The sequence below is a fragment of the Lipotes vexillifer genome, unplaced genomic scaffold, assembly GCF_000442215.2.
Source record: "Lipotes vexillifer unplaced genomic scaffold, Lipotes_vexillifer_v1.1 scaffold1309, whole genome shotgun sequence".
Classification (NCBI taxonomy): domain Eukaryota; kingdom Metazoa; phylum Chordata; class Mammalia; order Artiodactyla; family Lipotidae; genus Lipotes; species Lipotes vexillifer.
The window spans coordinates 40,633-64,039 of record NW_006777513.1 but is presented as its reverse complement, the minus strand read 5'-3'; positions in this window follow the sequence as shown (position 1 = coordinate 64,039).

Sequence of the window (23,407 nt, the reverse complement as noted above, 5' to 3'; positions counted from 1 at the left end):
AGGCTGCCCTGGCACCACAGCAAGGGATAAGGAGCTGTTTTTTGCTCACACAGGAGGGGCAGGTCCCGCACTGCTCAGGACACATCTGCCAAAGGCCCAAGTCGCTGCTCGCGTTTAGAGAGACCCCAAGAACCTTCACGGTGTCTGTGTGTGTGTCTGTGTGTCTGTGTGTGTGTCTGTGTGTATGCCCGGGCATGCAGGAGGTGGCAGAGGTGCATGGATCCAAGACCCCATCTGCTCCCACCCTGCCCCACCCCTGCAGGGAGAAGATGTGGAACTAAGGTTCCGTGGGGGTGAGGTGCTGCTCTGCTCCGAGCAGGGCCTCCTTCAACATCTTTACAAGTAGAGCGACCCGGGCACTGACGGTCTCATGCGGTGCACGCAGTCACCAGCCTTCTACCCCGGAAAGGCAGCTCTCAATGTTCCATAACTGGTTGGGATGTGTCATTTACTTGTATTTGGATGCAGACAGAACCAGGCCCAAGTCCCCACCTCACTCTTGTTCATTTAACTCTCCACAAGCTCAGACGTGCGTGCACACTCACACAGGCACTCTTACCCACACTGGTCACAGGGGCATACGTTCTCAGACACGCATGGGATGCTCTGAGCACCCTCCTTTGCGGTGGAGGACACAGCAGGTGGGCAAGAGTTTCTGGTTGTCACCCCTTGCTTCTGCGGCACAGGGTGTGGGGACATCCTCTAGGCTCCACCTCAGTCATGTGCCAGACGCACACCGCCCCTCGGTGCCAGCGCAGCCCACGCCCTTACCCCGCGATCACCTTCCCACAGCTTTCCAGACCAGACGCCTCTGTACGCCCGCTGACAGCCTCAATTCCCCTGTGCCTGGAGGGTCGCCTCCTGCTAGCCTACACAACCTAGCCAACTTCTCTACGTGCAGTGGGCTGTGACCCCAGCCTGGGGAGGGGGACCCTTCCCTGGATGTCCGCCCTCAGCCTGAGGGTGGCCCACAGAGCTCTCCTACACTCACCACTGCTGACCAACTCTTACGTTAACCTCTCCTGGTTCCTTTGCTGTGTGGGTACTGTCTCCTGACTGGACACAGACTGATACACACACATTTCCCTCTTACATATACACTTCTTATCTCACACGCACGTGTTTACACACTCTCACATTGTTGCACACTCACCCCCCCTTCCCCATTCTCTCGTTCATTTAGTGAGACACACTGAGCCTGCCCAGCCCTGACCGTAGGCTCATCTCACCAGCTCTCCTGATCAGCCCTGGCCATCAGGGGCCACACAGCTCCCCTGAGGTTCCCTCGGCCTCCTCGTCACCCTCAGTGGAGGATGTGCTGCCATCTGACCATGCCAGGCCAGATCCAGGCAGTTACTTCCTAACCAGGTGCCCTTGGCTAATCAGAGTGAGTCACACTCACTGTGGTCATGGACACACCCAGGGCCCCAGACAGCTAGAAATGTCCTAGGACTACACCTTGAAAGCCAGAATTTGGGGCTCTCAAGAAAGAAAAAACATTGTGAGATGGCATGATCTGAGAACTGTGTGGGGTTACAGCAGCGCCTGAATCTGTGTGCAAGGCAGGCCCTTCCTGCAGAATCCGCTCACCGGGCAGCCCCGCTCCTGCCCTTGATGAGCGCCAGACCATGCAGATGACAGTTTTACTATGGCCCAGCAGAACCTCCTTAACAGACGGTTTCCTAATGCCATCATCTTCACTGGGAAGGGAACCAGATCTCATGGACTCCTCCCCAGGGGCGGCCCCTCCCCCTGCGGGCCAGCTGTCCCCCTGGGGGGGGGGTCCCTCCAGCTCCAAGGCCCAGACAAGGGTGCTTGGCACCATCACCCTCTCCTCATCCACCTCACATCCCTCCTCCCATATCCCATTCAGGTTTTCTCTTTATTCCAGTTCAATATTTGATATGTACAGAATATATATTGCAAAACATTTATGCCAAAAGTATATTCTGTGACAAACATCCATGAACCCATGGCTGATGTAACTGGACACTTGGCAACACGGCTGCCCCTCCCATGCCCTCACCTTCCACCTCATCCATTCACAGCAAACGTGAATCTGTGTCTGTGTTTTTCTTATCCCCCTCCATTTTAAAACTTTTACCTCATTCTTTTTTTAAAAATTTTATTTATTTTTTTATATAGCAGGTTCTTATTAGTTATCCATTTTATACATATTCGCCTATATATGTCAATCCCAATCACCCAATTCATCACACCCCAGCCCCGCCACTTTCCCCCCTTGGTGTCCACATGTTTGTTCTCTACATCTGTGTCTCTATTTCTGCCCTGCAAACTGGTTCATCTGTACCATTTTTCTAGGTTCCACATATATGCGTTAATATACGATATTTGTTTTTCTCTTTCTGACTTACTTCACTCTGTATGACAGTCTCTAGATGCATCCACATCTCTACAAATGACCCAATTTTGTTCCTTTTTTATGGCTGAGTAATATTCCATTGCATATATGTGCCACATCTTCTTTATGCATTCATCTGTTGATGGGCATTTAGGCTGCTTCCATGACCTGGCTATTGTAAATAGTGCTGCAATGAACATTGGGGTACATGTGTCTTTTTGAATTATGGTTTTCTCTGGGTATATGCCCAGTAGTGAGATTGCTGGCTTGTATGGTAATTCTATTTTTAGATTTTTAAGGAACCTCCATACTGTTCTCCATAGTGGCTGTATCAATTTACATTCCCACCAACAGTGCAAGAGGGTTCACTTTTCTCCACACCCTCTCCAGCATTTGTGGTTTGCAGATTTTCTGATGATGCCCATTCTAACTGGTGTGAGGTGACACCTCATTGTAGTTTTGATTTGCATTTTTCTAATAATTAGTGATGTTGAGTAGCTTTTCATGTGCTTCTCGGCCATCTGTATGTCTTCTCTGGAGAAATGTCTATTTAGGTCTTCTGCCCATTTTTGGATTTGGATTGTCTTTTTGTTTTTTCTTTTGTGGTACGTGGGCCTCTCACTGTTGTGGCCTCTCCCGTCGTGGAGCACAGGCTCCGGACGCACAGGCTCAGCAGCCATGGCTCACGGGCCCAGCTGCTCCATGGCATGTGGGATCTTCCCGAACCGGGGCACGAACCCGTGTCCCCTACATCGTCAGGCGGACCCTCAACCACTGTGCCACCAGGGAAGCCCTGTGTTTTTAATATTGAGCTGCACGAGCTGTTTATATATTTTGGAGATTAATCCTTTGTCTGTTGATTCATTTGCAAATATTTTCTCCCATTCTGAGGGTTGTCTTTTCGTCTTGTTTGTAGTTTCCTTTGCTTTACAAAACCTTTTAAGTTTCATTAGGTCCCATTTGTTTATTTTTGTTTTTATTTCCATTACTCTAGGAGGTGGATCAAAAAGATCTTGCTGTGATTTATGTCAAAGAGTGTTCTTCCTATGTTTTCCTCTAAGAGCTTTATAGTGTCTGGTCTTACACTTAGGTCTCTAATCCATTTTGAGTTTATTTTTGTGTATGGTGTAGGGAGTGTTCTAATTTCATTCTTTTACAGGTAGCTGTCCAGTTTTCCCAGCACCACTTATTGAAGAGACTGTCTTTTCTCCATTGTATATTCTTGCCTCCTTTGTCATAGATTAGTTGACCATAGGTGCGTGGGTTTATCTCTGGGCTTTCTGTCCTGTTCTGTTGATCTATATTTCTGTTTTTCTGCCAGTTCCATATTGTCCTGATTAGCTTTGTAGTATAGTCTGAAGTCAGGGAGTCTGATTCCTCCAGCTCTGTTTTTTTCCCTCAAGACTGATTTGGCTATTCAGGGTCTTTTGTGTTTCCATAAAAATTTTAAGATTTTTTTGTTCTAGTTCTACAAAAAAATGCCATTGGTAGTTTGATAGGGATTGCATTGAATCTGTAGATTGCTTTGGGTAGTATAGTCATTTTCACAATATTGATTCTTCCAATCCAAGAACATTGTATATATCTCTCCATCTGTTTGTATCATCCTTAATTTCTCTCATCAGTGTCTTATACTTTTCTGAATACAGGTCTTTTGTCTCCCTAGGTAGGTTTATTCCCAGGTATTTTATTCTTTTTGTTGCAATGGTAAATGGGAGTGTTTCCTTAATTTCTCTTTCAGATTTTTCATCATCAGTGTATAGGAATGCAAGAGATTTCTGGGCATTAATTTTGTATCCTGCAACTTTACCAAATTCATTGATTAGCTCTAGTAGTTTTCTGGTGGCATCTTTAGGATTCCCTATGTATAGTATCACGTCATCTGCAAACAGTGACAGTTTTACTTCTTTTCCAATTTGGATTCCTTTTATTTCTTTTTCTTCTCTGATTGCCATGGCTAGGACTTCCAAAACTATGTTGAATAACAGTGGCAAGAGTGGACATCCTTGTCTTGTTCCTGATCTTAGAGGAAATGGTTTCAGTTTTTCACCACTGAGAATGATGTTTGCTGTGGGTTTGTCATATATGGTCTTTATTATGTTGAGGTAGGTTTCCTCTATGCCCACTTTCTGGAGAGTTTTTGTCATACATGGATGTTGAATTTTCTCAAAAGCTTTTTCTGCATCTATTGAGACGATCAGACGGTTTTTATCCTTCAATTTGTTAATATGGTGTATCACACTGACTGATTTGCATATATTGAAGAATCCTTTCATCCCTGGGATAAATCCCACTTGATCATGGTGTATGATCCTTTTAATGTGTTGTTGGATTCTGTTTGCTAGTATTTTGTTGAGGATTTTTGCATCTGTATTCATCACTGATATTGGTCTGTAATTTTCTTTTTTTGTATTACCTTTGCCTGGTTTTGGTATCAGGGTGATGGTGGCCCTCACAGAATGAGTTTGGGAGTGTTCCTTCCTCTGCAATTTTTTGGAAGAGTTTGAGAAGGATGAGTGCTAGCTCTTCTCTAAATGTTTGATAGAATTCACATGTGAAACCATCTGGTCCTGGAATTTTGTTTGTTGTAAGATTTTTAATCAGTTTCAATTTCATTGCTTTTGATTGGTCTGTTCATATTTTCTATTTCTTCCTGGTTCAGTCTTGGAAGGTTATACCTTTCTAAGAATTTGTCCATTTCTTCCAGATTGTCCATTTTACTGGCACAGAGTTGCTTGCAGTAGTCTCTTAGGATGCTTTGTATTTCTGTGGTGTTTGTTGTAACTTATCCTTTTTCATTTCTAATTTTATTGATTTGAGTCCTCTCCCTCTTTTTCTTGATGAGTCTGGCTAATGGTTTATCAATTTTGTTTATCTTCTCAAAGAACCAGCTTTTAGTTTTATTGATCTTTGCTATTGTTTTCTTTGTTTCTGTTTCATTTATTTCTGCTCTGATCTTTATGATTTCTTTCCTTCTACTAACTTTGGGTTTTGTTTGTTCTTCTTTCTCTAGTTCCTTTAGGTGTAAGGTTAGATTGTTTATTTGAGATTTTTCTTGTTTCTTGAGGTAGGCTTGTATGGCTATAAACTTCCCTCTTAGAACTGCTTTTGCTGCATCCCATAGGTTTTGGATCGTCGTGTTTTCATTGTCATTTGTCTCTAGGTATTTTTTGATTTCCTCTTTGATTTCTTCAGTGATCTCTTGGTTATTTAGTAACGTATTGTTTAGCCTCCATGTGTTTGTGTTTTTTACGTTTTTTCCCCTGTAACTCATTTCTAATCTCATAGTGTTGTGGTCAGAAAAGATGCTTGATATGATTTCAATTTTCTTAAATTTACTGAGGCTTGATTTGTGACCCAAGATGTGATCTATCCTGGAGAATGTTCTGTGTGCACTTGAGAAGAAAGTGTAATCTGCTGTTTTTGGATGGAATGTCCTATAAATATCAATTAAATCAATCTGGTCTATTGTGTCATTTAAAACTTGTGTTTCCCTATTAATTTTGTTTGGATGATCTGTCCATTGGTTTAAGTGAGGTGCTAAAGTCCCCCACTATTATTGTGTTACAGTTGATTTCCTCTTTTAGAGCTGTGAGCAGTTGCCTTATGTACTGAGGTGCTCCTATGTTGGGTGCATATATATTTCTAATTGTTATATCTTCTTCTTGGATTGATCTCTTGATCATTATGTAGTGTCCTTCCTTGTCTCTCATAACAGTCTTTATTTTAAAGTCTATTTTATCTGATATGAGTATTTCTACTCCAGCTTTCTTTGGATTTCCATTTGCATGGAGTATCTTTTTCCATCCCTCACTTTCAGTCTGTATGTGTCCCTAGGTCTCAAGTGGGTCTCTTCTAGACAGCATATATATGGGTCTTGTTTTTGTATTCATTCAGCGAGCCTGTGTCTTTTGGTTGGAGCATTTAATCCATTCATGTTTAAGGTAATTTTCGATATGTACGTCACTACTACCATTTTCTTAATGGTTATGGGTTTGTTTATGTAGGTCCTTTTCTTCTCTTGTGTTTCCCACTTAGAGAAGTTCCTTTAGCATTTGTTGTAGAGCTGGTTTGATGGTGCTGAATTCTCTTAGCTTTTGCTTGTCTGTAAAGCTTTTAATTTCTCCGTTGAACCTGAATGAGATCCTTGCCGGTTAGAGTCATCTTGGTTGTAGGTTCTTCCCTTTCATCACTTTAAGTATGTAATGCCACTCCCTTCTGGCTTGTAGAGTTTCTGCTGAGAAATCAGCTGTTAACCTTATGGGAGTTCCCTTGTATGTTATTTGTCGTTTTTCCCTTGCTGCTTTCAATAATTTTTCTTTGTCTTTAATTTTTGTCAATTTGATTACTATGTGTCTCGGCATGTTTCTCCTTGGGTTTATCCTGCCTGGGACTCTCTGCACTTCCTCAACTTGGGTGGCTTTCCTTTCCCATGTTAGGGAAGTTTTCGACTATAATCTCTTCAGATATTTTCTCAGGTCCTTTCTCTCTCTCTTTTCCTTCTGGGACCCCTATAATGCGAATGTTGTTGCATTTAATGTTGTCCCAGAGGTCTCTTAGGCTGTCTTCACTTCTTTCCATTCTTTTTTCTTTATTCTGTTCCGTGGTAGTGAATTCCACCTTTCTGTCTTCCAGGTCACTTATCCGTTCTTCTGCCTCAGTTATTCTGCTATTGATTCCTTCTAGTGTATTTTTCATTTCAGTTATTGTGTTGTTCATCTCTGTTTGTTTGTTCTTTAATTCTTCTAGGTGTTTGTTAAACATTTCTTGCATCTTCTTGATCTTTACCTCCATTCTTTTTCCAAGGTCCTGGATCATCTTTACTATCATTATTCTGAATTCTTTTTCTGGAATGCTGGCTATCTCCTTTTACCTCATTCTTGGAAAGCACTTTTGCTGGGTAGAGAATTCTGCAAGACTGTTATTCTGTCCTTCAAAGGCATGTTTCTGCTGCCCTGCTTCTGAAAGCTCTGTGCTTGTTCTAATTGTCCCTCCTTGGTGTTCTCTCTTCTCTCTGGTTGCTTCTAGGACCTCCTGTGTTTGGTGCTCTCCAGTTTCACTCCTATTAGCCAGCCTGATCACCCCCATGCGGCTTTCCTCCTTCTCGGCTTATCCTCTGGGTGCTCTCTCTCCAGATTCTCCTCTAGCAAACGTCAGCCAGTCCCATGGCTTGAATGATTGCCTCTGGGCTGAGGACTGCCACGTTCACCAGCCTTGACCTCCTCCCGAGTGCTAGACGCACCTCTACCAACTTGCTCCATCCTCTCCCTTGTCTCAGTCCAGCTTAGAGAACCACGCAGCCTCCCCACCCTAGTCTAGGTGCCATGAGCCTCAGACTCACTCTGAGCCCTTCCCTCTTCCATGCCTTACACCAGCCCACAGACTGCCCTCTGCCACCCCCCACCCAAGCTGCTGTGCACCCTCACCTCGCTCACCTGGACAAACACCATGATGCCAACCAGTCTCCCTGAGCCCACTCTTGACCCCATAGGCCACTTGCCCCAGAGCAGCCAGGGTTAGTCAAATCACGTCACCCTCTGCCTGAAAGAACTGTCTGATAGAACAAACTAATAAGTGAACCAACGAACGAATCAAGGAAGGAACAAACTGATACATAAATGGTTTCATGAACACATGTGGGTAATGGTTGGGCACATATCGGAAATGGTCAGAATTGGGGATAGAAGAGGGGGTGGGGCCAGGGAGGTGGTTCAGATCAGATCAGACTTGGCTATGACACTCTGGCTTGGTCTGGGAGCCACAGGTGGATGGTCAGCAGCAGGATGAGATGGATGGAGCCTCGTGGATGCCCCTCCTGTGCTCACAAGGCTCTCGTGGGGCACGCAGGTGCCCTTTATCGCACTAGCCGCCTTAGTGAGGCCAGCAGTTGGTGTTGAGCAAACGGCCATGAGAACAGCTGAGAACAAAATCACTGACCCTGGCTCAGGAAATGACATACTGGTAACTGAGGAACACTGTCACTGGGAGACGTTAGGCAGAACATGTGTGCTCATTCACGCATGTGCACGTGCACATGCACACACACACACACGTGTGCACTCTCAGGCAGGGTCACCCTGCACTATGTTCACACACCCTGTCATCTCGATGCTTTGTCCCAGCTGGAGGCTGGCTTTGCAAGGGATTATAATGTAATTTTGCTCTTAGGAAAAAAGCACAGATCGGGGAAGGCTCTACTGAACATAATGAATTTGGGGGTTAAGAGGATCCTGGTTTTTAAAATTAATTGTGGTAAAATACACATAACATAACTTACCATCTTAACCATTAAGTGTACATTTCAGTGTCATTAAAATAAATTCACACTGTTTTTCAAGCATCACCACCATCATCTCCAGAACTCTTTCATCTTGCAAAACTGAAACTCTACGCCTATTAAACACTAACTCCCATTCCCCACCTCCTCCAGCCCGTGGCAACCACCATGTGACATTTTGTCTCTGAATCTGACTACTCCAGGTACCTCATATGAGTGGAATCATACAGCATTTGGCTTTTTGTCACTGGCTTAATTTCATTTACCATAATGTCCTCAAGGTTTATCTATGTTGTAGCATGTATCAGAATTTCCTTCCTTTATGAAGGTTGAATAGTATTCTGTTGTATGGATATACCACATTTGGTTTATCCATTCATCCACTGATAGACAGTTGGGTTGCTTCCACCTTTTAGCTATTGCAAATAATTCTGCTATGTACATGGGCATACAAATATCACTTTGAGACCTTGATTTTCAGTGTATACTCAGTGGAATTGCTGGATCATATGGTAATCTTATTTTTAATTGTTTGAAGAACTTTCATGCTGTTTTTCACAGTGGCTGCACCATTATACATTCCCACCAACAGTGAATAAGGGCTCTAATTTCTCCACATCCTTGCCAACACTTGTGATTTGCCATTTTTTTAAACATCTTTTTTGGAGTATAATTGCTTTACAATGGTGTGTTAGTTTCTGCTTTATAACAAAGTGAATTAGCTATATATATACATATATCCCCATATCTCTTCCCTCTTGTGTCTCCCTCCCACTCTTCCTATCCCACCCCTCTATGTGGTCATAAAGCACCGAGCTGATCTCCCTGTGCTATGTGGCTGCTTCCCACTAGCTATCTATTTTACTTCTGGTATTATATATAAGTCCATGCCACTCTCTCACTTCGTCCCAGCTTATCCTTCCCCCTCCCCATGTCCTGAAGTCCATTCGCTACGTCTGTGTCTTTATTCCTGTCCTGCCCCTAGGTTCTTCATAACTTTCTTTTCCTTTAGATTCCATATGTATGTGTTAGCATACGGTATTTGTTTTTCTCCTTCTGACTTACTTCACTCTGTATGACAGACTCTAGGCCCATCCACCTCATTACCAATAACTCAATTTCATTGCCATTTTTTTTGACAGTAGCCAACCTAATGGGTGTGTGTTTATATCACACTGTGGTTTTGATTTGCATTTCCCTAGTGATCAGTAATGTTGAGCATCTTTTCATGTACTTGCTGGCTAGTTCTTCTCTGGAGACATGTGTGTTCAAGTGCTTTGATCATTTTTTTTTTAAGTCTTTATTGAATTTGTTACAATATTGCTTCTGTTTTGTGTTTTGGTTTTTTGGCAGCGAGGCATGTGGGATCTTAGCTCCCCAACCAGGGATGGAACCTGCACCCCCTGCATTGGAAGGTGAAGTCTTAACCAGTGGACTACCAGGGAAGTCCCATTTTGCCCATTTTTGAATTGGGTTTTGTTGCTGCTGTTGAGTTGTAGTTCTTTATATGTTCTGGATAGTAACCTTTTATCAGACAGCTGATTTGCAAATATTTTCTCCCATTTCACAGGCTGCCTTTTCACTTTGTTGACTGTGTCCTTTGATGTTTTAAATTTTGATGCAATACAATTTATCTATTTTTTCTTTTGTTGCCTGTGCTTTGGTGTCATGTATGTTTTAAAGATGTGCCCACAACTCTTCCTTTAGAACCGAGTAAGAAGAGAACCAGTAAATTCCTGGCTCCATCTGGCATCCCACCCACGCTGCCCTGGCTGCCTGCCACCAGCCAGGTAAACGCCTGTGCACTGCAGGTTTCTGCTGTGGTTCCTGCCTTGGCTCACAGCACCACAGTACCCAGGTACAGGAGAGACCTGAATGGCTGAGGGGCTCACCATCCACTGGGAGAGGGCACACACAAGCCTGGCCATGTGGGCCCACCCTTAGTGCCAGAGTCCCAGGGGTCCTCCATTTCCAATAGGCACCGACACTGCAGATGCTGGGGCATGCACTTCCCACTCTAACTGCCTCAGCGCACACAGTGGGCACAGTGCCCAGGGGCTCACACAAATGTCTTAGTTGATGTTAAAGTCAGAAGGAAGAAAAAAATGTAATAATAAGGACTGTGTAATAATAAAGCAGCCTGGATTATATTTGTCTTTATATTAATAGTCATGAAATATAATCCTACTTTTTCATAGGGAAGGGGGCCCACAGAGGTCACAGGGCCTGAACCCACAGTCAGTAGTCATGACGTGGCCCTGGCTCTGACTCTCCCCACAGAGAAGGCGGAGCCCAGTCCCAGGCCAGCTGAGTTTGGCTCAGAGCCCTTCCCTCTGCCTGTGTGGCCACACCTCCTCCCCACACGTGCCAAGGTGCCAACCCCAGAAGTCCTGTGTGACCACTCAGTACACCCTGCCCAACAACTCAGTTTCCTCCTGCCTTCTCTGCACCCGGGGTTCAGAGGGCTCCCGGCCTCCCGCCTGCCCCGGGCAGTCACCACACACGCCTGTTACCAGGTGTCTTTCTCAGCCCTTCACTGGGCTTCCTGTGCCCGGCCCGATGCCCACAGCCTTGGCCTGCAGGTCCCACTGTGGTACCCTGGCTCCGGGCCTCGTGCTCACTCTTCCCAGCCTTGCCCACGACCCCCGGGTACGTGGTCCCCCACCCCGTCTTCTCTCCTGGGCGAGCCCCTGCCCAGCTCAGCCCTCTCCCCACATTCCCCCAGCCATGCTGGCCTTTCCCCCCTTCACTCCCAGAGCACTGACCTGATGCTAAAAGAAGTAGAGACTGTAAAGACCCACAGGGCCAGCACTGGGCCTGTCTTGCTCACCTCTGCATTCCCACAACCTTGCCTGATGCCCGGCACAGAGGAGGTGTGAAGGGAAGGCCTGGGTGGGCTCTAGTAATCTGACAGTCCACAGCAAGCTCACCTTTTTTTTATTTTTTAAATTAATTAATTTATTTATTTTTGGCTGCACTGGGTCTTTGTTGCTGCTCACGGGCTTTCTCTAGCTGTGGCGAGCGGGGGCTACTCTTTGTTGAGGTGCGTGGTCTTCTCATTGCGGTGCCCTCTCTTGTTGCGGAGCACGGGCTCCAGGCGTGTGGGCTTCAGTAGTTGTGGCTCGCGGACTCTAGAGCACAGGCTCAGTAGCTGTGGCCTGTGGGCTTAGTTGCTCTGCGGCATGTGGGATCTTCCCGGACCAGGGCTTCCTGGACCCATGTCCCCTGCATTGGCAGGCGGATGCTCAACCACTGCACCACCAGGGAAGCTCAGGCAGCTCACTTTGAGAGCCAGCTGCCTTTGTCCATGGGTCCCTGGCTCAGCTCAGCTGTACTCAGTCACAAGCCAATGCCTCCTGAGGGGGGTATCTGACAGCTTGTCCTAGTCCTGATGCTGCGAATTGAAGCCTTTGTCTACAAAATCATCGAGAAAACTCTGGCCTCTGCAGGCGTACCCAACAGATGGCCAGCTTAGTGCATACACTGGGCGCTTAGTAAATGCCAGGGCTATCTTCTGCCCTGATGCCCAATAACGACACCAGTCACCACTAGTGCAGCCTTGATTCCAGTCGTAAATTTCTTCTCCCCCAAATGCTGCCAGCAGCCCTTAGTGGGCAGCATGTGCCAGGGTGGCCACAAGTCTGAGTGGCCTTCCTGGTCTGGCCTGGGCACCCAGCAAGGGCCAGCTGCTTGGGCCCACACACAAGGAGGAGCAAGCAGCCATCCTGGCACACACTGGGTGCCCAGGGCTCTCCACGCTCCTGAGAGTTCTGCCTGGTACACAGCCCGCGCTCCTGCCTGCTTGTCTGGTTTGCGGCTTCTCACACAGCACAGCTCTCCAGGCCCTTCCCACTATCATCCCTCCAGCCTGAGCCTTCTCTGTGTGGTCCGTGGTGGGGAGGGCAGGGGACCCCATGCGGGGGTGCAGTGTCTCCCCAGACGCCTGTCTTCCTGGGCCCTGGCTGGACAGGGTGGCCGGTGGCCTGTAAGAGCAGCTGGACGGAGGAGGAGAGACCTGAGGGCCAGCCTGTGCCTCAGAGGCACCACCGGCCCTGCACACACAGGCACCCTCCTCCACACGTGCGAAAAGCTCTGCCTTGCACACCTTGCCTGAGCTCTCGCTGTAGATCTCACTCTCCCCATCCAACACTGGGAAACACAATTCACCTCTTGCCCTCAGAGCAGAACCGCAACCAGGCCCGGGTCCCCTGACACCCCACCACACCATGCATGCAGCCCTCTGCTGAGAGTGGGGAAGGCGTAAGGGCGAGGCTGGAGTTTGGGGAGTGAGGCGTGCAGCCGAGGTCTGCAGCCCGGCAGCCCGGGTGCCAGCAGCCCAGACTCATCCCCGGCACACAAGCCCCAGCCTTCTGCTCCCAGAGGCCTGGGGCCCAGGCTGCACCCAGCACGCACCCGGGGCCACCACCCACGCTTCCCCACCCGCCCAGGCCAGATGTAGAGGCCTCGCTCAGATGATGGACACTCCTGCCCAAATGTGATTTCCCAGCTGATGCTGAGTTAATCACCAGCCTCACTGGCAGTTCTTTCCGGCTTCTGTGCAAAGGAAACTGCCAATTAGGTTACAATTAATTTCTTACCAAGGGCAAGGCCTGGCTGGAAAAAGACTGGCCACCCAAGTGGCCTGCTGATGACTGTGTGCGGGTCACCAGGCTCGCTCGGCTCCAGGGCTCTTGTGCCCTGCAGCCCCAGCCAAGGGCGGGTGTGCCAGCCCCGGCTTGTGGGTGACAGGTCAGGACATCCCCAGCCTGGACCCTGGTGCCACTGCTTGGGCAACCATCCCCCCTCACACCCAGCAGGGCACTGCGATTCAGACTTAAATCTGTCACCCCACCTATCTAGAGCTCCTCAGACAGAGGTGGTCCTGCCCATCTCTGCCCCTCCCCCAGCACCCCTCTGGCCCTTATTCAACATTAACCCGCGAGACTTCTACATTCTTCCCGAGAGGCCCTGTTCTAAGTGCTTCACGCACGTTGTCCCACTTAATCAACACAACATCTGCCAGAGGTAACGACGACAGCCAGAGGTAACAACGACAACTTTGTTTCCTGTCTTACAGAAGGGGAAACCAAGGCAGAGAAAGGCTACCTTGCCCAAGGCCACACAGAGAGTGAGCCAGGACTTAAGCCGAGGGTCCCACCCAGCCCAGTGTACGTGGTCACCAGGCTCCTCTGCTCAGTGATGGCCGTGTGCGGAAAAGCCAGGGCACCATGACCTGGGACTCCGGGCCACCCACCCACCTGCTTGCTAACCAGGTGGAAAATGCAACCATAAATAACCATCCACAGCCTCCTTCAGCCTCCTTGAAAAGGCAGGAGTCCCTAAGAGCCCCTCATGTAAATTTGCTCTTTCACGTCTCAGTGAAGGAGGGTGAAGGCCCAGGAAGGCATGACCAGGTGGCGCTCAGCCAGCGCCCGCCTGACAGGGACAGACACGGACATGGCCGCTGTGTGCGCGGGCGGCCCATGGATGCTGGGGGCCTGACATGCCCTTGGCCGCTGGACACAGAAGAGAGCCTTGAGGGTCCTTCACTCTGCCCCTGTCAGGTCCTAGTACCACCTTGAGAAGTGGGTCTAGATACAAAGGAGAGATTTCAGTATGACTTGTGGAAGCAGAGAGACAAGGGCAGAGGCAGGCCAGAGCCGTGCTCCTTCACTGCCTTGCTGTATGACCAGCTCGGCATTCAGCCTCTCTGGGTCTGTTCCCAGCTGTGAACTGGGACAGGAACCCCTCCCTGGAAGCACTGCTGGGACAGAGCACCTGCTGGTAGAAGCCAGAGCCAGTTCTCCTTTCTTCCTCCCTGACTCTTGAATCAGACCTGCCTGGGCCCACAAAGGCCTCCTGCTAACCCCGGTCGAGGCCTTCCCACCCTGTGCTGGGCCCCAGCACTCATGCAGCTTCTGGGTGCAAGCTTCTGGGTGGCGGGCAGACTGCACAGCCTTGGTATGTTCTGCTGTCCCGGGAAAACGGCCTCAAGGGACTGGCCGCATGACATCACACAGCTGCAATTACGGTAATCAACTTACACCAGATCTGCCTGGTTATTTTTAGAGTCTGGACTGGGAGATTAGCAAGACAGGGCAGCCCTGGGTTCCCCTGCTGCTGAGTCCCACCTTGTCAGGTGGGCAGGATGGGTCACTGGTTCCCAGAACCCCTCCCTTCCTCCCACCCCCTGGGTCCTTCACAGGATGGTCTTTGGGCATTGGCACCTCACATACAAGATGTGACACCACTGCTTCTGGAACATTGGAGCTCAATGTGGCTTTAGGGTCCGGGTCTTCTGAGAATGTCCTCAGGGTCCCAGTGGGGTCATGGTGACTCAGCCCCCACAGAAGGGCACTGGAGGAACCCATGTCCTCTTCAAAAGGGACCTCCGGCTCAGACACTGAAATGTCTCTGGACAAAAACTGATCTGCAGCACTTGGTGGATAGTTGATAGAGCAAACTCAACAACAAAAAGACACACCCACCCAATTAAAACATGGGCAAAGGACCTGAATAGACACTTCTCCAAAGAAAATACAAACGGCCAAGAAGCACACAAAAGATGCTCAACATCACCAGTAATTAAGGAAATGCAAATCAAAACCACATGAGATACCACTTTGTACCCAGGAGGATGGATACAATTTAAAAATATAAATAGAAAATAACAAGGATTGGTGAGGATGTGGTGAAATTGGAACCCTCACATACTGCTGGTGGGACTGTAAAACGTTTCAGTTGTTGTGCAAAACAGTTTGCCAGTTCCTCAAAAAATGAGACTTGTAATTACCATATGACTCAGCAATCCTACTCCAAAGTATACACCTAAGAGAACTGAAAACAGGGACTCAAACAGATATTTGCACATAAATGCTCACAGCAGCACTATTCACAAGAGCCAAAAGGTGTAAACAACCCAAATGTCCACCAAGAGATGAATGAATAAATAAATGTTACATGCACGCAATGGGATATTGCTCAGCTCTAAAAGGAAAGAAGTACTGATCCATTCTACAAGGTGGACGCACCCTGGAAACGTCAAACTAAGTAAAAGGAGTCTAACACAAAGGTCAGTTTATACTAAATATCCAAAATGGACAAGTCCATAGAGACAGACGCAGAGTGGCAGTTGCCAGGGCCTGGGGTGGGGGGACTAGGCAACACTGCCTAATGGGTACGGGGTTTCCTTTTGGGGGTGATGAAAATGTTCTGGAACTACACAGGGGTGATGCCTATGCAACACTGTGAATGTACTAAATGCCACTGAATTATTCACTTGAGGACAGTTAATTTTATGTTATGTTCTGGGCGCCAGCCTCCCTTGCAGAGAGAAGGACCCTGTGACAGACCAGCCCGTGGACATGGGCAAAGTGCCCCAGGCCCCTCCAGGCCTGGCTCCTCAGGGCTCTGTGCCTCCCTGTGCACACGGCCAGGTGTGGAGCGGCTGACAGGGGCAGGGGGGTGGGACACCACGAACAGGAGACAAACGGACTGTGTTGAGACGCTGGGACTGGGGGTTTCTGTCACCCCCAAGTACACAGTCTCTCCTGCTCACCGATACAGGTGGGTGGGAGGCTGCAGACGCAAAGATTCGAGAGGGTCCACAGTGGAGACTTTACAAGGCTCTGTGGAGTCACGTGTGTGGTCCTGCTGGATGAGTCTCCTACAGAGACCACCTGCAGGTGCCCGTCTGACAAGGCTCAACCCCTCCCAGCGGCAAAGCCAGTGCCCACAGAGCTAAGTGCGTGTTAACCCTGCTTCCACAGGCGAGGAGGCAGCGGGTGCTGCGCCCACTTCGTGGTTAAGTGGCGGCTGGAATGGAGCTCTGCTTCTCAACTCCATCCTTTCTCCTTCCCAGAAAGAAGAGAACAGACGGCAGTGGACGGCCCACAGGCAATGCTGGAAGGGCAGGATGGGGGAGCAGGCAAGGAGAAAGCCCACCCAGGAGCTGCCCCCAGCTTCTGGGTCTCCCACCACTTCACTTTGTCTGTGTCTTTGGCTGTTTCAGAGGCAGGAAAGTAAGAAACTGAGTAAACTCCTTCCCTCCACTCAGACTCCCACCATCGCTCTGGGTGCCCCCAAGTCACCCCCCATTCACCCCGCTCTCAGGTCCCGGCACACAGATTGCACATCTTCCCAAGCATTTTCCAGGCTGTTAGTTAAAGTTTAGGAACTTACATTGTTCCTTTTCCCCTTTTTGTTAAGAGTGAGAACCCTCGGAATTTTCTGGCAATCCCATGGCCACATGGGAGGGGGGGACTGCAACCAGTTTTGACGTCCACTGTCTTGCCAGGGGCTTTCTGATTGTTTTAGCAGCAGAACCCTTTCTCCAATCAGAGTGCAGGTCAGGTCCAGTGCTCAGGGCAGAGCTCGGAGCTTTGCCTCCCTCTCCCGGCCACCCTGCCCCTCAGGCACTTCTCTGGAGCCCAGGGCCCTGTGGAACCCAGACAGTAGCAGCCCATGTCAGAAGAGCGAAGGCTTAAGACTGAGATAAGGTGCGACCGCCAGTACCCGAATCTGGGAGGGGGGCTGGGGCCCCCACGGGCATCTCCCCTGAGCAGGTCCCAGAACTGGTCCCTGCCTGCCAGGGCCCACCAGGCATCGCTGATGTCATGGAGAGCCTGCACCAGCTGGACCACCAGGTGGGCACACACCTGTGCAGGTGCACAGGTGACCTTTCTGCAGAGGTGCCCTGGCTGCTACATTCTGTGGAGCCACTCACAAGGCGAAAGCAAACAGAGGTGTTTGCTCGGGCCCGGCCACCTGCTCTCCTTGAGGGCCCAGGTGGCGCCTGAACTGCCTCCCCCAAGGTCCCATTGGCGTCAATGCGCCCACAACCATGCTTTCTTGGGGGTGTCAGCTCCAGTGGGGGAGGAGTTAAGGGAACGGTGGCACCTCGCTGCTGCTCTCACCGCCCCCCACCTTGCCCAGTGGACAGCTCAGAGGGCCACTGGCTTTACATCCTCCAGCCTCAGGGACAGAAGCGGGTCCCAGGGGCTCCCACAATTACATAGCTGTGAGGCCAGAGCTTGATGGAAGCCCAGGCGTCACCTGGCCCCAGAGCTCAGGGAAGGTGCACTGTGGGAGGACCAGGCGGGGGGAGGAGGGCAGGACGAGGGTCCCATCCACAGTGGCTCCCAGGTGTCCTGGAGCTGCAGCCCGAAGAGGGCCCCATGCTCTAAGGTCCTCCGAGGTGCGATGGAGCCCTGTCTCAGGAGTTACAGCCTCCCCTGAACCCCTAAACAGGCCGCCACTCTCTGCTGCGCTGAGGCAGGGAGAGGAGAGCTGTGTGGGTTCTGGAGGCCTGAGCCTTCCCACCCCTTTCAAGCCCCCCAGGAGCGCCCTCCCCAGGCCACCCAGGTCACGGCCCTCAGAGGGACATCCTGGGCCTGGTCTCTCTGAGCCATACCAATGCCCCAGCCTTCCAGGGATTAAGGACCCCCACCCAGAAAGCATGGAAGATGGGCCCTTGAAAACCCAGGGGAGGCAAATGGGGGGGAGGAGGGAGAAAGATGACCCCCGCTGCCATCACACCCCTGTGGCCCAGGGCCAGGAGGGCCACTTCCCCGCCTGGCTGCCCACCATCCCCTCCCACCCTACCCCTCAGCCGGCCTCCTGCCGTGTACCTCAGTCTGAAATCACACCCATACATTTGAGATAAGTGGCTGCTTAGGGCTTCCTTTACTGCCTATCTCTCCCTACAGGGAGACAGCTCTGAGGTCAAAGGGACCTTCCATTGTCTCCCGGAGTGCATCCCTAGCCCCGGAGAAGCTCCCCAGGCGGCAGGTGGTCCCTCGGGGAGTGTTTGTAGGCCCATCACTATTACTGTTATTATTACTGTTGAGTCACTCAGAAAAACAATTGCAGAAATGCGAAGAAAAAAATGAGGAGAAGGAAGAAAAAATGAGGAGGAGGAGGGGACGCGGGGGCTTGAGCCTGAACACTGCGCCCACACAAGGAAGCGTCCTCTCCCACACCCACGGGAAGGGGGAGGGGGTCCACAGCCGAAATGCAGCCACTTCTGTAGGACATAAGGCATCACTACTGTTTGGGGGGGCACTTCTCCAGCTCTGCCTTTTTCCCAGTTGGGCACTTTCTTCTCCCAGTCTGTCCTGGAGCCCGGGGCACGAGGGCCCTTTCTTGGACAAGGAGACACAGTTGTACCCATGTGCCCTGAAGCCCAGCCCCTCCTCAGCACAGTAGCATCTGTCGGGTTCTGGGTCCCCAGGTAGAGGGTGGGTGCAGGGGCCACACACCCAGCCTACACCAACAGCACAAAGGCCTCTCTTCCTACCACACCAGAGGACACATGCCCCTCCCCTGGGGCTGGCTATGACCAGACCCCAGCTGGTGGCAGTTCCCGGACCTGCAGGACTCCCAGACATCAGCTAAAGCAGCGGTCCCGCCTGAGCATCAGCCAGACCCCGAGGGGCTCCTGATTCAGGTGCTGAAGCACAGTAGCACACTTCCCTCCCAGACCTGGGCCAGGCTGCCCCTAGGGCTCTTGGGGCCTCGAGCAGGGGAGTCACCAGTGGGTGAGTGGGCTCAAGGCCACCTTCCTCTCCCAGGACCCCTCCTGGTCCCCACCGCCACCGGCCCAGAGAAGGGGCCCAGAGGACCCGAGCGGGGAGACACAAGGATTCAAGTTCACAGGCTGTGGGAGCCTCAGTTTCCTTACCTGTGAAATGGGGAAACAAGGCTACATCCCTCAGGGTTTCGGGAGGATACAGTGAGCTAGCAGACAGGCAGTGCTCAGCACGGGATGGGCAGGCCATGAGCCCCCTGGGGGTGGCTACTGCTGGCATCAGCCTTATCCAGTGAAGACCAGGGGATACAGGAGTCCTCTCTCAGGTCACAGAGGCGGGAAGGCCTCAGGGGAAGCAGCAGCTTCCTGGCCCTCCCTTCCGCTTGGCACCCCATGCTCCAGTTTCAGAGATACCATAATTTTAAATTAGTTTTCTCCTCCCCTGGCTGAAAGGCCATTAGCTCCCCATTAGGTGAATGCATCCCATTTTCTTCTCACCACCAAGGAAACAGTGATTTACTTAGCCGTCCCTAAAGCAATTCTGCAGAATGAAGGCAATTTTGCAACGGTCTCAATAAACTTCCCCATTTGCTTTCTGCTCACAGACCCCACCCTGAGGAGCCCACCAGCAGACCCAGCCCCTTGGTCCCTGAGTAGGCTGGGCTCTGCTAGGGCCCAGGACAGCCAGTGTGGGCCACAGGCAGCTCCCAGAGGCCAGAGCGGCTTAGTGGGCTGGGGCGGAGGAGAGAGAAGGCTGGCCCCAGGCAAGCCTGGTGAAGCAGGACACCACTCATCTCTAGCCAAAGAGGGAAGGCGCTGAAAGGGAGAGAAAGAAGTGAGCAGAGCAGCCTTCCTGGCTGAGGGGCTGCTCTGGCACCTGCTGGTCCAGGCAAAAGTGGCAAACCCAGGTCCAACAGCAGAGGGGTGGGCCCAGCAGCCTGGAGAGGGGGCTGCTAAGTCATGGCCAGCCTTCCTTTCTTCCGTACCTGGGAGTGAGAGGCCCAGAGGGTGTGCATGCAGAGAGGGCAGGTCTTTCTTTGTGGCTAGAGGTGCTGAGCAAAAAGGGACCCAAGAAGCCAGGCCAGAGAGATGAGCGATGTGAGGCCTGGTGAGAAGCAGCTGGAGGTCAGGGAGATGATGATGGGTGATGGGTCAGCCTGGACATTCAGGGGGATCCCCAGAAGCTGGGGCTCAGTTTCTTCATCCATGCCACGGGGATGCCTGTACCTGCGCTAGAGCAGCAAAAGGCCAGAAACTCTTCTAAGAACAACTTTTAGATGGAAGTTGTTTAGCTCTGGTTCCAGGATACCCAGGGTTGATGGGCTGTGCTCCTGAGTATGAGCGGGGAGGGGCAGGTGTCCCTGTGGGGGGACACATGTCGGGGTCCCAGTGTGTGTGTGGCAGAGAGAGGGGCTGGGTTCTCTGGGGGAGGGTGGAGTGGGAAGGGCCAAGCCACGCTGCGTGAGTGTGTGTGTGTGTCCACAGGCCTCATGATCACATATCCTTGAGAAAGGGCAGGAGTGTGTCTTAGTGATGACCAAGAGTGAGTGTGAGTGTGTGAGCGTGGATTCAAGGGTGTGTGTGTGTGTGTGTGTGTGTGTGTGTGTGTGTGTGGGCCCGTGCATGTGCTCACACGGATACCAGCGTGTGGGTGAGGAGTCCTGTCTTGCCCTGGGAGTCTGTGTCTGGGTTGGCACCTTTTTCTGAAGGTGTGTGCATTCACACACAATGAGAGTGTGTACACAAGGAGGGGGGCACACCGTGAGGGTCTGCTTATGCCCCAGGACCTTGCTCTGAGCATCCCTAGGCCCTCGAACCCACCCCTGCCAGCCCTGGGGCAGTGCTTCCCTTCCCCGGCCGCTGCCTCTTCATCTGGTTGCCTCCCTACCCGCTTCTCGTCAGTCCCCCAGCACAGAAGAGAGCTTCCCGTCTCGGGGAGGTGTCTGGGCCAGCACTGGAAGGCTTTCCTCCTCTGGAGACCCGGCCCATCCCCCAGGCAACAGGCCTGGCCGCAGGAGGGCTGCGTCCACGAGAGGGCGCCCCGGGGCTGAGCTGCTCCCAGCCTGGTCGGGTCTGGGTGGGAGCAGCGGCCCAGCTCACTGGTGGCGGTCTGCAGCAGCTCACTGAGAGCCAGGCTCAACAGCTCCAGCACTGCTACTCCGGGTAGAGGGTGCCCGCAGGCCTCTCTACGGGCCCCGTTATCTCCTCTTGGGTATCGCGGGGCCACCTCTCAACTCCCAGTGCCACCAATCGTGGTTTCTTGCTCATCCCATGGGAGGGTGGGTGAGGCAGGGGACTTGCTTTCCCTGGACTGGAGAACCTTTCTCTGACCACCTAACTCCGTGCGCCCAGGCTGTGGAGAAGCCACCTGCATTCCCGCCAAGTGTCACAGGCCGCCCTTGCACCCCTACCCCCCAACTCCAGCCCCCCACGGCCTCAGCTGGGACCCTTGGCTAAGCGTGGGACAGGCACGGGAAATCCTCCACAAGCGTCTGAGGCTGCCCTGCGCGCCCTGGCTTCCAACTCACACCTGATCACCCGCCCACAACTACAAAGTTGCAACCCCGAGTTACAAGAGGTCTTCTGAACACTTTGTGTTTACTTCTGCCCTGCCGGCAGCCTCCTCCTGCCTGTTTTCCCCTCACAGCACTGGGACCCCCAGACTCCCGATGCTTTCCCCCATTCTTCCCCAGGTCAAAGAAAGGGCTTCTCCCCTGCCTTCCCTATGATGGGCTGGGGGCCCGTTCTAGCTTCAGTATCTGCCTCTTGAGCTCAAGATCCAGTCATACAAATGAAGCCTTGGGCAGGCCTGGGAACCCAGAGTCTGTGCAGGACCCAGGGCCAGACGCAGGGGACCACCACCTCTTCTGTTCCCAAAGGCCACAGGGAGAGAAAGCCCTTTGTAAGCAGAGGGGGAGGGTGGCCGCAGCTCCTCTCTCAGAGAGAAACTTGGTGCATACTGAGTACTGCAGAAGAGGAAGTCAAGGACAGTTCGAGGGAAACTAAAATTCGTGGTGTGTGGGCAGGGGGGGCGGGCAAAGATTCGACAGCCTTGGGGTTCACTCATCCCGTCAGGGTTTTGGGGGTGGAGGCAGTGACCAGCCGTTGCAAGGCCACATCTAATCCTCCCAGCACCGATGTTGGCGGCACACAGCCCTACTCCACTCCAGGATGGTCAAAAGCGCTTGGTACAGGTCGGCCCAGAGCCGTCAAATGGTCCCAAAGGCCGCACCTTCAGGTGTCCCCGCCTGGCATCAGCGCGGGACTCGGAAGCCGCGCGTGGGAGTGGAGTCACGGCAGGTCCTCAGCCGGCTGCGCTGGGCCAGTCCGAGCGGGCCCTAGAGGGCAGCCTCCCCAGAAACCACAGCCTTTTGGGTTTTTTTAAGGACTAGAGAGGCAAAAACGCACAAGGGAAAAGCAACCATTTTTCAAAACAGCAGGTCCCCTCCGCATCCCGCGGCTAGCCAGGGTATCAGAGCTAGAGGAAGAATGCACCGACGTGTAGAGCGACAAGGAAACGAGGACGGAGCAATCTCTGACAGAAACACAACTCCTCCCCGCCCAAGTCGAAGACTTTCTAGGGCTACCTCATCCGCCCTCCCCCACCTGCACCGAAACGGCTACAAGCTCCGTTCGGTTCGCTCCAAGACGCTGCTGCGGTGCGAGGCGCCACCAGGCTGGGGAGCGCGGCTGCAACAAGGGCCCTGGGCACCGACCCCGGCCACCCGGCCCGCGTGCCGCTCCGACCCGAGTCCGGTTCCAGCCCGAGACCCGCCCAGCGCGTGGGGCCCGAGGCGCCCTGCCCACCACACACCCCGCTCGCAGCCGAGCCCGGGCGGCCGGCAACTGCGCAGCCCGCTGCCCGCCGCAAACAGAAAGGCGTTTCCGAATGCGTCCACTCAGCCGCTCGGCGCGCGGTGCCAACTTCGCCTCGGCCGCTGCGGGCACCAGTCCCCGGCAGGACTCACCTTCACCGAGCAGCGGCAGCAGCAGCAGCAGCAACCGCAGCCCCACGGTGCCGGCCGTCGCCTTCGCCATCGCCGGTGCAAGCTGGGGCCGCGGCGAAAGGGACGGTGGCTTGGGCTGGGGGTCTCGGCGGCGGGGTGCGGCGCTCAGCCGGGCTGCCCCATGCCCGGCCGGGACGCGGCGGACGAGACGAACACCGCGGGCGCGAAGCGTCGGGGCGCGGGCTCCACGGTACTCTCCGCAGCTGCGCGCCGGGCTCAGGTCGCGGGACTGA